This window comes from Protopterus annectens, chromosome 2.part2 (assembly GCF_019279795.1).
Source record: "Protopterus annectens isolate FY-2018-M chromosome 2.part2, PAN1.0, whole genome shotgun sequence".
Taxonomy (NCBI): Eukaryota; Metazoa; Chordata; order Ceratodontiformes; family Protopteridae; genus Protopterus; species Protopterus annectens.
In genome coordinates this window covers 790,217,757-790,232,039 of record NC_056730.1, presented here as the reverse complement: position 1 = coordinate 790,232,039, position 14,283 = coordinate 790,217,757, and positions in this window count along the sequence as shown.

Sequence of the window (14,283 nt, the reverse complement as noted above, 5' to 3'; positions counted from 1 at the left end):
TGGTGTGGTGGAGAATGCTGACAACCGACCCACAGTGAGGAGCAGGAGAAGAGTGTACAGACCCAGCGTAACCTACCAGGGACTACATGAGCTGGAGATAGTAGAGTGCTATAGGGTGGACAGGGACATTGTACAGCAAATCACTGAGCTGTGCCGGCCATGCCTTACACTCAGAACTAATAGGGGGGTACCCATCCCAGTGGATACCAAGGTATGTCTAGGCTTAAGAATACTAGCCACAGGTACCTTCCAAAGACCAACTGGGGATATCATGGAGGTCTCACAGGCATCAGCATCCAAGGTACTCCACCAGTTCCTGGATGCCATGACACAGCATGCCGATGAGCATATATTTCCACACCACCCGTGAGGTGCTGACCAGACGTATGCATCTCTTCCACCGTATAGCAGAATACCCTGAGGTAGTTGGTGTGATAGATTACATGCATATCCGCATCAAAGCACCACCAGTGAGTGGGGCAGGGTCTACATAAACTGCAAGGGCTTCTCCTCCATCAACTGCCAGGTTGTGTGCGATGCCCAGGGCATTATCATGATTGTGTGTGCTGGCAGCCCTGGAAGCTATCGCGACTCCCACATCTGGCATTGCTCACAGCTGAATCAGCCATTTGCCGGGGGGAACATCCCATATGGCCATCTAGTGGGGGATGCTGGCTATGCATTGGAGCCATGTCTGATGACACCCATCAGAAATGCACACACAGCTGAACAAGAACACCATAATGATGCACATGTACAAACCACGATCATTGTATAGCATGTGCTTAGGATGCTCAAGTAACGATTCTTCTGCCTTGACATATCCGGTGGAGCCTTGCAGTACTCTCCAGCTACATGTACACAAATATTCATAGTATGTGCCATGCTACACAATATGATCCTGTGAAAACAGCTGCAGCAAGAACAGCATGGGGCAGGGCCACACAGCCCCCCACCATTGCCAAGGCTAGCACAGGCACATAGGGACTCAAAGGTGGAACATCCTGAGCCTGGCCCTGTAGGCAGAAGGAGGAGTGGCCAGTATGCCTTGGCCTTGGGAAACAGGCAATGCATAGCACACGCACTGACACTGTAGGGACCTAGGGGCTGATACCTCTCCGAGTCATACATACAGTAAAAGGGATGCCAAACATGGCACTACCTGAGCTTTACCATGTATAGGGCGTGACCTATGTGCATCCAACATAGTCAGCCCTCCAGCACTGTCTTCAATACTGGTCTAGCAACAAGGTAATTCACTCTTCCTATCAATTACTGAATGGAGTTGTATGTTCTCATACTTGTATGTATGACATGGATGCAAGCATGCAAGAGAATTGGGTGGCTGGATGGGATAGCAGCAGACAGCAGGAAATTCATAACAAATACTGGTGTCAACATACTAGGCAGCACTACACAAGGTCACAACCCCCACTGCAGTACATGTGATGGCCCAAAGAGCTATAGGTGTCAAGTGGTCACACACATGGATGTCAATGAGGGTCACATATCCACCACCAGCCTCGCCCAGCAGGACAGGTTTAGATGACCATGAAGAAAGGCAAGGCTAAGGCCCCCAAATGATGGCAATAGTGAACAGCCCCCCACCAGACCTACACAGACATACTACAACAGGACTGGCAGTTGCATTCTAGTTCTGAAGGGTAAAAAGTCTGAAACTGAAATATATGTGCTTCCTGTCAGCATGATAGGTCACACTACAATTTGAAATGGAAGCCAACAGACTAACCAAAATACCAGTACAGTCATTTCAAATGCTAAAGTCACCCCCCACACACATACATAATCCCATGTAGAAATGCAGTAATAGGTGGCTTGCAGCACTCTCAAATGGCCTAAATTCCTCTGACAAAGGCCCATGCTTCACCCATAGTGCCAATGTATGGAATGCCAGGGGGTCCCAACTAACAACTTAACACAGTAAACAGAAAACAGATGCAAGCCCATGTAGGCAAATGCCAGTAGCATGCCTCCCCATGTCCTACTGCAAGGACTGTGAATCAGGCCATAAATACTACTGGGATAAAGGCCCAACTATAGGGATACCTCTGAGATATTGCTTAAATAATGTTAGGTGGAGTAGAGAATAACAGAGGTGGGGGTGGAGAAGCATGGATATCATGGAGTGTGTGAAGTCTGAAACTCTAATGTCCACCCATACTACCCCTGATTGCAAACACATGAATGAATAGCCACAAAACCACTAGTAAACCACAATGTGAAGGTAAACTAATCAGATATATGAGTCCTGCCTCTGGATAACCTGGGTGTATCTGTACAGCTGAGAGGTATGGCCCTAGCAGAATATTACTATTCCATGAGGTTGAGGAAAGCACAAGGAGGGGAACCCCAGCCAGCATACTAACAAGGGTGCTGGACCATTTACACAGAACCAGAAGTCTATTGTCTGTAGCTACCCCTCCACAATGGCAGGTGTGTGCCAGAATGTTTAGTTTATATGCCTCAAAATATTGGTCTCAGCTTCATTCATCTTGCATTTCCCAGTAAATAACTATGAGCAAAGAATGAAAACTGTCAGTAGTTGATGACATGACACATCACAATGTAAGACAGTACATATGTCAGAAAATCTATGCTACAACCAAACATGTCACACAAGTAGCACAGACAGCAATAGTTACAGTATCCCCCTGAATGTTAAGCCCATTGTGTGTCCATATTGGCAACCTATCTACAGATATCCTGCAGAAACAGTTTGCTAGGTGTAGCTGTAGCACACAAAACCCTGAATTGGAGTTCAACCCTCCCTGGAATGGATACACACACTCAATATAGAAGGTCATACTGGGCATGCTCCAACACTTAGAGAAATGAAGCCCATGTCTCACAACACAGTGGACTACAGATATCGGTTATTCTTAGCTCTCTGTGCACACACACATAATTGTACACCATTGATAATTCACGCACACACATTGGATAGGAATACACACACATATCTAAGGCCAACATAATATAATACATCAAACATACACACACACAGATGTGGGGAAGAGAAAGACAGACAGCGACAAAGAGAATCCCATTATGAGGCCTGTCTCATGCACTACACATCCCATAGTCCTATATCACATGATGTGTTGATGTCATTCACTATAGAAATACCTTTGGTCAGCCCTCAGCCCTATAGTGTCAGTGGTGCTTGTGATAATTGTGTAACACTACAGTACAAATAGGTATCCGTGTAGCAGTTGTAATCTCAGTCCTGTCAAATGTAAAGTTGTTTGTGAGTGGATGGGTGTGTGTTTCTAGATGAATGTGGTTGAGGCCATTTACACTCACTAAATCTCCCTTACCCTGATATCACTCACCTTCAAATATACCTTTGCACAACTCTCTAACATATAAGCTCTGTGGTGCACATGATAGCTGTGTAATACTATAGTATAGCACACTAGTTAGGTAGGAGTTCTAATCCTACTCCTGGTAAATGTGAGTGTTTGTGTGAGAGAGTGTGTGTATCCTTATATAGACCTGATTTTGTGGTCATTCACACTTACAACACTTCCCTTACCCCTCCTTTAGCACTGCTGCTGATGTCACTCACCTTCAAAGATACCTTAGCACACTTCTCCAACATGTAAGCTCTGTGGCATGTGTGATAAATGTGGAACACTGTAGCAGCAATAACTACATAGGCAAGAGTTTGAATCTCACTCCTGTCAAATGTTTGTGTGTATGTATATGTATATGTCTGCATCTCAAAGATTTTGGCCCCATTTACACCCAGTACACATCTCAGTGCTTGACTTTAGCAGTCCTACAGATATCATCCACTTTAGAACTACCTGTTGGCAAACATCAATCATGTAAGGTCAGTGCTGCATGTGGTAAATGCATAACGTAATGCTCCAAAAAGATAGAGGTTTCAACCTCCCACTGGCAAATTTAAGATGTACACTTTAGTAATGGCAGTGTTTGGTGGACAGTGTCTGGGTTCTGTTGAGTCTAGTTAGTACCATGCATTCATGTACCTGTTCATACAGTGTCTATGTGTATGATTCCACAGTCATGCAGCTATTTCCCATTGCCATGGGTGCAGTGAAGGCCTCCACCCCCGTTTTCATTGCTGCAAAATCAGCTTTGGAGAGGTTTTGCCAGGTGGCCATCTTTGTGGGGGGTGTGGCTGACATGTTGAGTTCCATGTTGATTACAGCCTGTGTGAATCTCACCATGTAGGGATTGACATCTGTGGAATAGCAACAGTCCCATATTTAAGTGGTCAACACAGGTCAAGGTTGTTGCATCTTCTACCAGGGGTCAGTATGAGCTGGCCTAGGGCAATGGAAATTATGATTTCCAGAAGTGTTGGGCCAATGTACTGGCACTTGGCTACATTCCCCAGGCAATGGAGGGGTAGTTGAAGACACAAGTACTATGCCACTATTGCGTTGCACCATCATAGATGGCACAGTGTTAAGGAATGTGCATTGACAGTCTAGGGACATATATGTGGACCCATAGGCTATGGTCTGGATTGCACTAATACCCCAAGGCAGTTGTACCGGAAGTATCTCCAATGCATTATGATGGGATACTAGCATGGAGGTGTTCCTATCCATAATAAATATGGAGACAACACCACCTGTGGAAATGTGGTGTGGCCCATGTTTGGGGGCTGACAGCTGTGGAATGTGCCATAGCCTGATACTGCTGGTCTGCTGTCTGCTGCTGTGAAACACCTCTCCATCACAGCAGACATGTGTCCTCCACTGCAATGACTGCTATGAGTGACTGCCTCCTGACAGTTAGATGTCCACTGTTGAGCAGCATGACCCTCAGATTGCATACATGTATAGCTGTTATGATGGTAATAACTTTAGGAACACTGCCTAATGATGCACCATAGGGATGGAAAGACACTTAGCCAGTACCTGGCAACCCAGTGGAGACATCTGTAGGACATACATGGCAAGTCATTGGGTTATGTTAATCATGTCATCCCAAGCAGAGATATTCTGGATCCCCTGAGAATGACAAATAACACATAAGCCAGTGTTGCAGTCAATGATCTGTTGATAGTATCGCAGCATCATTTTGGGTGACAGCAGTACACTGCCCAGGGCTACTGTCACACTTGCCTAGACTGCATAACCTGAGAGTCCAACTATGTCTCCTGTCATGTAGTCCAGGGAGGTGTGTCCCAAGTCATTCACACCCACATAGATACAGAGTGATATACGTAGTTGTTGTGAGGTGACATGACTGGCTGTGTCATGTGTTAGATGCTGGCATGTGATAGATATTTGGCTGTTACCTGCTCCATATTCAACTTATTGAGTTGGGATGCATGTGCCTCAGTATTGAGTTACCCATGATCACTGTATTGTGCAAGGTGGTTAGCCTTAGGAGTTTAGGATGTAGGCAAACTGTGTAGGTTAAATATGTATCCCTTGGCATGTGCAATGCCACAGTGTCTGAGTGGGTGTCTGCCTTGCTGATCTGTGCTGTTTGGGAAAATGTCCATTGAGTGCCTCTGGGAAGGTGAGCGTGTGTTTTTTTTCACTGGATGTCATGGCTGTCAAAGTGGGTGTCATGGTGAGCTACGTGTTCCACATGGTGTGGTGCAGGTGTTGTTCTTATCCTCTTGACCTGTTAGTCCAGTCTTTGCTGGAAAGTGCATATGTCCACATTGGGTGATATATGGGTAACCCCCACAGGTCTGAGTGTTTGGAGTATAGAGGGGAGGGTTGTCTGTGTACATGAGGCAGTTGCAACAGTGCCCCGGAATGGACAAGTTCACCAGGTTAATGGGTGATAGCACAGATAACTGCCCTTCAAACATGCCAGGAGGGGTGGACATAACTAGTAAGTACTGGGGCTACATCTGGGATGAACGAGTACTGCTGATGGCTGCCAGGTGTGCTGCACTTTTTGATACAATAACCTGGTGAAGTGTCAAGCCATAATGCTAGTTGAAGTGCAAGACAGAAAGAACTAGCATGATGTATGGGTGGAACAGAAGGCAGACTGTCTACCACCTGTAATACTTTACCACAGCTGAGCAGTTATCAGCAGCTTTGGCCATATTAAAGTTCAGTAAGCCCTGTAGTGTGTGCAGTAACTGCTTAACATTCTAGTAGACATACCTAGATAAGCAGGAGTTCTAATCCCAATACTGGCAAGTGTGTATGTATGTATGTATGTATGTGTGTCAATCATGTACTCTCTGGCTCATACCATTTTTGACCTGCATACTACCCTTTACACTTCCCTTCACTCCAATTTAGTAGACCTGTTGATGTCATCCACCTTAGAAGTACCTTTAGAAGATGTGGAAATATATAAGCTCTGTGGCATGTCTGATAACTGCATAACACTATAGTAGATATACATAGACAGGCAGGAGTTATAATCCCAATACTGGCAAGTATGTATGTATGTGTGTGTGTGAATCATGTACTGTCAGGCTCATACCATTTTGACCTGTATACTTCCCTTCACTCCAGTTTAGTAGACCTGTTGATGTCATCCACCTTAGAAATACCTATGGAAGAGGCGGAAATATATAAGCTTTGTGGTGTGTCTGATAACTGTGTAGCACTATAGTAGGAATACTTAGACAGGCAGGAATACTAATCCCAATACTGGCAAGTGTGTGTGAATCATGTACTGTCTGACTCATACCATTTTGACCATTACACATCCCTTCACTCCAATTTAGTAGACTTGTTGATGTCATCCAACTTAGAAGTACCTTTGGAAGAGGTGGACATGTATAAGCTCTATGACACGTCTGATAACTGTATAGCACTGGAGTAGGAATACCTAGATAGGCATGAGTTCTAATCCTAATGCTGGCAACTGTTTGTGTGTGTAAGGATCATATCAGGTGTGGCTTATAGTATCTTGATGTGTATACCATGCACGGCTGGTGACCACCTGCCATTGCCATTACTTCATATAGTGTGGTAACAGCATCTGCCTCACATGCAGCAGGTTAAACCATTGTACAGTCTTCTGTACAGATTTGTCTGGAATATCCATATGTTTGAAACTTATATGTGGTCAGAAGTGGTCTGTGTGAAATAACAATGCCCATTTATGGGGTATCATAGCCAAATATGCCACAGTGAGTGTACTGACACACATGGCAGCATGAGGTATCATTCCTGATGGAAGCATCATGCTGATAGGGCGCCCACTGCCCTCACAGGTGTCCAGACTTGTAGGTGCAATAAATGAGTCCAGATGCTTAGTTTTACAAGTGAACTGTACCTGTTATGGGTCACATTAAAGGCTGGAAGAGGTGTGGACTATCATATTGTGGTCCTAATTAGTACGTAAAAGGAACCTTGCATTTTAAGAGGGGTATGTACACAATTTATATCCACTGTATACCAGTAATGTGTCACACATGACCTTACCTTAGGCCGTTTGTCCAGCACAATTTGCTGGTCTCTGTCTAGACATCTTGACACTGACAAGTTGTGAGGTATGCTACAAAAATGTTGAGTTCACATCAGCTAGGCCCCAATGGTGACCACTGTAATGCAATACAGTTAATCCCAGTACAAGTGAACATTCACAACAAGCAATATAGCTATTACTGACTGTGTGCATGGTAAATTGCATGCACTTCACATGCCTGGGGTATAGCCAGGCAACAGCAGAACAGTGTCATACTCACCAGCTTCAGACTGCTGTCCCATATGCAGACCAGAGGGTCCTAGGTAGTTGTGAGAAGGAATTATTGTCAGCAGATGCACATGTGGCCTTGGTACAGGATGGATGCTGCATGTTTGCACATCTACAGTACTAACCCACAAAAATACACAATGTCCTGTCCTCACCATAGATGTGCACCTCAATGCATTAGAAAACCTCATCCACAACTGCAATCAGACCTGACACATGCATGTAGATACAATACAGATACATACATGTCTGATACTATTGTGTACTAATCCCCACTAGGCCCTTACCTGCATGCTTCTCATCCAGTGTGTGTGCAGCCCACCTCCACAATGCTTCCCTCAGTGTCATGGCTTGTACATTCGGCGTGTGGCCCAAGTGTGGTGAGGAGTTCTTTGGTGGGTGCCAGTGGGGGTAGGATGGCTGGGCCCCCACCTGTGGCTAGCCGGTCCCTCGCTACAGCACCAGCCCATTAACAGGCATGGCATTTGAGGTGGTGGCCCGATGCTGCACATGCTCATAAGTTCTGCTGTTCATGCCAGCATCATTTACCCTGTGAACCACACTGTTCCACAGGGCAGTCCTCTCCCACACATCTTCTGCTCACTGTCCAAATGACATGGCATAATGTCTAATCACATATTAGGTGATGATGCCTGTTTCCCCAACAGAGAATGCTGGCAGGCGAGCACTGTATGTTACCTGGAAGACATAAACAGGAAAAAGTTCACAGAACCTCATACGGTTGACAAAATGCTCAGCAACAGTGTATATTACTTGCAAAAAATCCACACTACACCGAAACCCTCCAAGCTATCATAGCTATAGTAGCTTGCATTACAAACCTGTCCCTGAGCTTATTCCCCCCAATGTTGAACACTGGATTGCATAATCCTCTAACCTCCTGTCATTACTGTGTAGAGGGTTAACAGTGGGCATCTTCCATGTGGATGGTGTGTGAATGGTGGCAGGTCTGTGTTTGACTGAGGTGTGTGATGGAGCTCTGACAACATGCCTGAGGTTAAGTAGGAGGCAGACACTGATGTTATCATGCCGCATAGAGATATGTTGTTGTTGCCATCAGTAGGCAATATGTACATGCACACCATTGCTGAGGGGATGAGTGTGGCTGATGTGCATATCTCCCTGTACAACTGGGGTGGACAGGGTGGTGATGTTCCCACCTAACCTGTATGATGCAGGTTGCCTATATCCATGGCATGTGTGTATGAGGTGTTCTTTACCCCCAGTACAGGGTGAATTGTGTTGCTTCATCTGAGACTTACAACATATGTGGAGGTATGGTTGCAGTCATCCTTGGTGGTGTGGATATGTTTGATTCATAGTCATAGTCAGCCTTACAGGATGTCACCTGTGAACTTACATGCTTGCTCAGACATAGGTGGACTTGTTTCAAAGTTGTTGCCTGCACCTATTTGTCCCTGTACAGCCAATGTAGCAACCTATTATGTGGTTTGTGTATTCCTGCTGTCCACCAAAGGGGATTACTCTACCTTGGGGGAGGCTGGATATAAAGATCAGGTACTGCTGTGTTCATATAGCTACAGTGGATATGAAGGGTACACACCCCTGATACACTGCCTGGGATTTGTGTAATTGGAACATGACACGTACAATAAAATTGAAAACATAACAATCAGGTCTGTGAAAACATAGGGAAATTATACTCAGTACAGTAAGCCAGGTGAATGAGTGTGCATACCCTTAAACTGATGTGTTGTGCATGCACCTCTTGAGATGGTTACAGCATTCGTCTGTCTTGGTCTGGACTCTACCATCATGGCACATCTTCACTTGGCAATAGTTGGTCACCTTCGTAGAAACACCTTTGATTGTATTTCAATGGACCTGTACAGGTTAGGGGTCACATAAAGATGAGAAACATTATGAAATGATCTCCTGTGGTCTGATTGTCATACAGCACACATACCTGGCAGACCAACAAGGGTATTTAAACTTGTGATATCCATTGTATATAGCTGTGGATATAGCTGGTAGTGATAGGCATGGACAGAGGGTCATAACACAGGTGGACACTTCTCTGATTCATTGCTGAATATCATGCCTACTCTAGTAACCATATCAGTGTCAGGGCACTGCAACAACGAGTAGCTTTACACATTTCTGTCTGTTGTATGCACTGACACTGATATTACACACATGTGCAACATGCACAACCTATGTACCTGAATGCCTGAAACCCATGTGATTTAGTATTGTGCCTTCCAGCTGAGCATAAACATACATACATATGCTCAGTGAATACCTGGTATAAATGTCTGTTGTATGTTAGTATAGCACACTGTAGTTACAGTCTTGACGCACAATTCTACATCTCAACTTGTTACAGCAGTACGTCTGGACAATGGCACACATAAATGGGTGTCAAAAGGGGACATTGGTATTGATACTGTATTAATATAGCTGCACCATACATTAGTACATTGATTGCACAGTAGGGTTTGACATCACTGTGATAACCTGGAAGATGTCCAATAGTCATAAGTAGGCTATTATGTTACAATGTCAATGCTCACAGACCTCCCACTGGTTTGGCTGACATAACACAGGTATATGTGTATGTGACTACAGATAGTCACAAATGTGTTTATTGTCCAGCAAAACACTATACAGTTGAAATTTTATTGATTCATGATATCACATGCAGTTCAACACACATGTCTGCAATAGTACTTTACTATGCACATGGCCTCTATAGGTCTCTTAGCTTTACAAGGCAAACATGTGTCAAACTCATAATCACAGGTAACATGGATATGGAAAACATCTCATTAACTGGCCTAGCAGTGGCACAGTCACAACTGTTTGACAGACACTCTTGCGGTTGTCATATATGAGCTGTCCTTTCCTAGGGTGAGTCAGACTCCTGAGCTGTGATCCCACATCACAACCTCTCAGAGCATCACATCTGGACAATGCCTAATATGTTGGGGGGATAAATAGGGACAGACATGAAATATTCCAGTTACAAAGATAGGATGTTCATAGAATGATACATTTAGCATTACGGTGACTATTCTTAAGAATGTGGAGTTTTAAACTCAAGTGTTTGTCCTTACCTGATGAATTCAATCCTCAACTATTTTACCAGAAAAGTACAAATCTAGGGAAGTCTGCGAGCAGAATGAAGAGGCACACACTGGAATTAATGTAAAGCGCTTTTCATTTATGCCACAACATAAACTTCATCAGATGTTTTTTGTGCTTTTTTGATCAACAAATCTAAGGAAGAACAGACAAAAATACATGATGGTAAAATGTGGACATTCTGTGAAGATCTGTACAGTTGAGAGGTATGTCTGTGATATCTCCCACTGCAGAGAGGGCCAGATGCTATGGCTATAGCAGCTGTTTCGCAGGACATTAGTACAGCATGTCTTGTTGGGATATATATCCCTCCAAATCATATTTCCCATTATTACAGACCAGGTACTACATTCAATTACTTACCTACATATTCCACTTACCTTTTTTATTTCTTCTCTTTTCCACTTTATGTTTAATTTGTTATTTCTCTCTCTCTCTCTCTCTCTCTCTGTGCACTACAGGGATAGAACTGGTTTGAATAGATGGCAGCATGGGATGCTCATGACCAGGTGATGGCCTGTGTACCTATTGGGGTTCCCCACTTGCTAACTGCATGCAGAGCAGCTGTGTAGTTCTTCCAAAAGCCAATATCATGGCAACACATTCCTATAAATTAGTACTCCATGTGGGCGTTGGCCCTTTCCCTTACATGTGAGGAAAACATCCTGGAGTAGTGTGAGCTACTACCTCTTAAGAGAAGAATTGTGGGGACAAGTCAACTAAATGGTGGGGAAGGTTCAAGACTTAGGGGCAGAATGTGAATATTGTTGTTATATGCCTGGAATACTGCTAGTTTAACAGAGTTTGTCTGCACATGCTACTTCTGTACTTCTGCATGGGTTTCAGTCTGACAAAGTTCTATCTCTGCATAGCGCTCAACTGTAGGGCCATTCATATAATGACCACAGGTTAGCCTGTTATGTATGGGCTGTTCCCCAGACAGGTGTTGTCCTTGGCAAATCAGTAGCATACTCTGGTGATTGCATTATGTAGATGGTAACATCCGTTTATTTTTCTGACTTTATATCACTCAGAAAGGATATGTTACAACAAACCCTGTAACACCAGCAACTTTCTCAGTGTGTAACAGCAATATTTCATGTATGGCAATGTAGTTGGGCTTCTGTCCACCAATTATGTCAGGCTTTGTCAAGATGTCATACAGTAGTAGGTGGATAGGTATACTGGTCTATCATTCTTTAGTGCTGTAATTCCTGCTGAGGGGAATGGCTGGGAAACATGTTGAAGTCTGTATATTCAAGAGGTTGGTGTATAAAGAATGCTCTTAGATGGCTTTGTAACATTTTGTATATGGGGGATAGTAACAGATGTTTTAAAACTAGGCTGCTAGAACATGTCAGATGTATTACTGATAAGAAATATGTCAGTTCTATAATTGTACATTTGAATAAATCTCACCATGGGGACAGTAGTGGGTCTCAAGATACTGTTTCTGAAAGCGTCTGTTCCGTAGTATGATGAAACATTCATAAAAGGACAATTGTTATGTACAGACTCAATGTATTAATATTAACTGTGATACTTTATCCCATAGAGGGTTAAATGATGAGTGTAATTGGAGGATGTGCATTCAATTATGTAATTAGGTGTTAATTGTTTCTTGTGATTAAGGCATGTATTTCTGGTAATGTTTACTCCTTGAAGGCTTTGGCCAAGACATCAGAGTATAATAAACATGTGTGAATTACTGGCTGGTTGTATTTTCCTTTGCTATGTTCAGACATTTTGTTTTGCTAAGAGGTTGCTGTATGTCTGGCCATTGTGTATGGCCTACCATGATTTTGTAGCAGTGTACTGTTCACTTATTTATTTGGACTGTGGGGGGCAGATGTGAGTGTCATGGCTGCTTTTGTATCCAGCTGTGCAAGCTGCCCCAGTTGTGGGTGGTCTACCAGCAGCATATGTTTGTATGGTTATATGGTTATATGTTTGTATAGATATATAAATAAATATATATATATATATATATATAGATATATATATATATATATATATATATATATATATATATATATATATATATATATATAGACCAACAAATAATCCACAAACCACTGAAAAAAGTTAAGGCGATTGGAACACAATAAGAGAGTCCGGTATTTCCACAGGTTTTATTTCCAATATACGTTAGCGCTTTCGGCAAATCAAATGACTCGCCTTCTTCAGACAAACAAACAGTGGGATGACTTTTCACTGCTGTTTAAATAGTGATGCTAATACGTTTAAACCAATCAATGAGATTACAATTACATTCTTAATTAAAAGTCATGGGAACCTAAAAATAAAACGTCACATCCTAAAATAAAAATGATATTTCCACGTGTTACTAGCCTTTAAAGAACTAAGCATTCTATGTGAAATACACACAATGTAAGATTTCGTTTTGAAACTCGTTAAAAATGTATATATAATGTAAGCTTACAGATTATCTAACAAATGAAATAAACAAATATGTTATAAATAAGGAACATCTGATTATATTCTTACCAATGTTCCTTGTTGTTATGTTTAACAAAAAATCAAATATTTTAAATTTGTTACTGTTGTCAAACATTATACATTTTTCATTTTTTGTTTTTCCATGTTAGCAATCTTAAAAATTCTTATGAAAGGTTTATACAAACTTCTACAAAAAGTTTTGTAGAAAATACTATAAAAAGTCCCATAAGGGAGATGCCTTCCTCACTTGCAAATGCTTAATCAAATATTATCCAAACAGCCTCGCTACAAAATTTATCTAGCAGGCTGTTTGATATATGTCAAATTCGAAATAAATTTGATGAGACGTTGCATGTGTAACTGTAATGTAAATAACCAAAAGGGTCACCTTGATGTTGTTGAAAGCCTAATAACAATGTAAAATGCAGTTATATTCACTTAAAAAACTTTTGTCACAAGAACCAGAGAAGAAGAAGAAATTTATCTATTGTAAGAGAGCCATTTTAGAACACATTTTATTGACTGTACTTCGTTTATACCTGGGAACAGATGGGCTCTCGTGCGGATCTGCCACAAAAGCTCATCTATTTCGAGGCGTGTTTGCCATGGGCCCCCCCTAATGTCCACTTCCCTGTGTTGCAAGATTAAGTAATTGAAAGTGTGACCACTAAATTCCATACTATGCCTAGCTAATGCATTGTTAATGGCCTACCATGATTTTGTAGCAGTGTACTGTTCACTTATTTATTTGGACTGTGGGGGGGGGGCAGATGTGAGTGTCATGGCTGCTTTTGTATCCAGCTGTGCAAGCTGCCCCAGTTGTGGGTGGTCTACCAGCAGCATATGTTTGTATGGTTATATGTTTGTATAGATATATAAATAAATATATATATATATATATATATATATATATATATATATATATATCTGTATATATATATATATATATATATATATATATATATATATATATATATATTTATTTATATATCTATATACACAGATATGTATATGTAT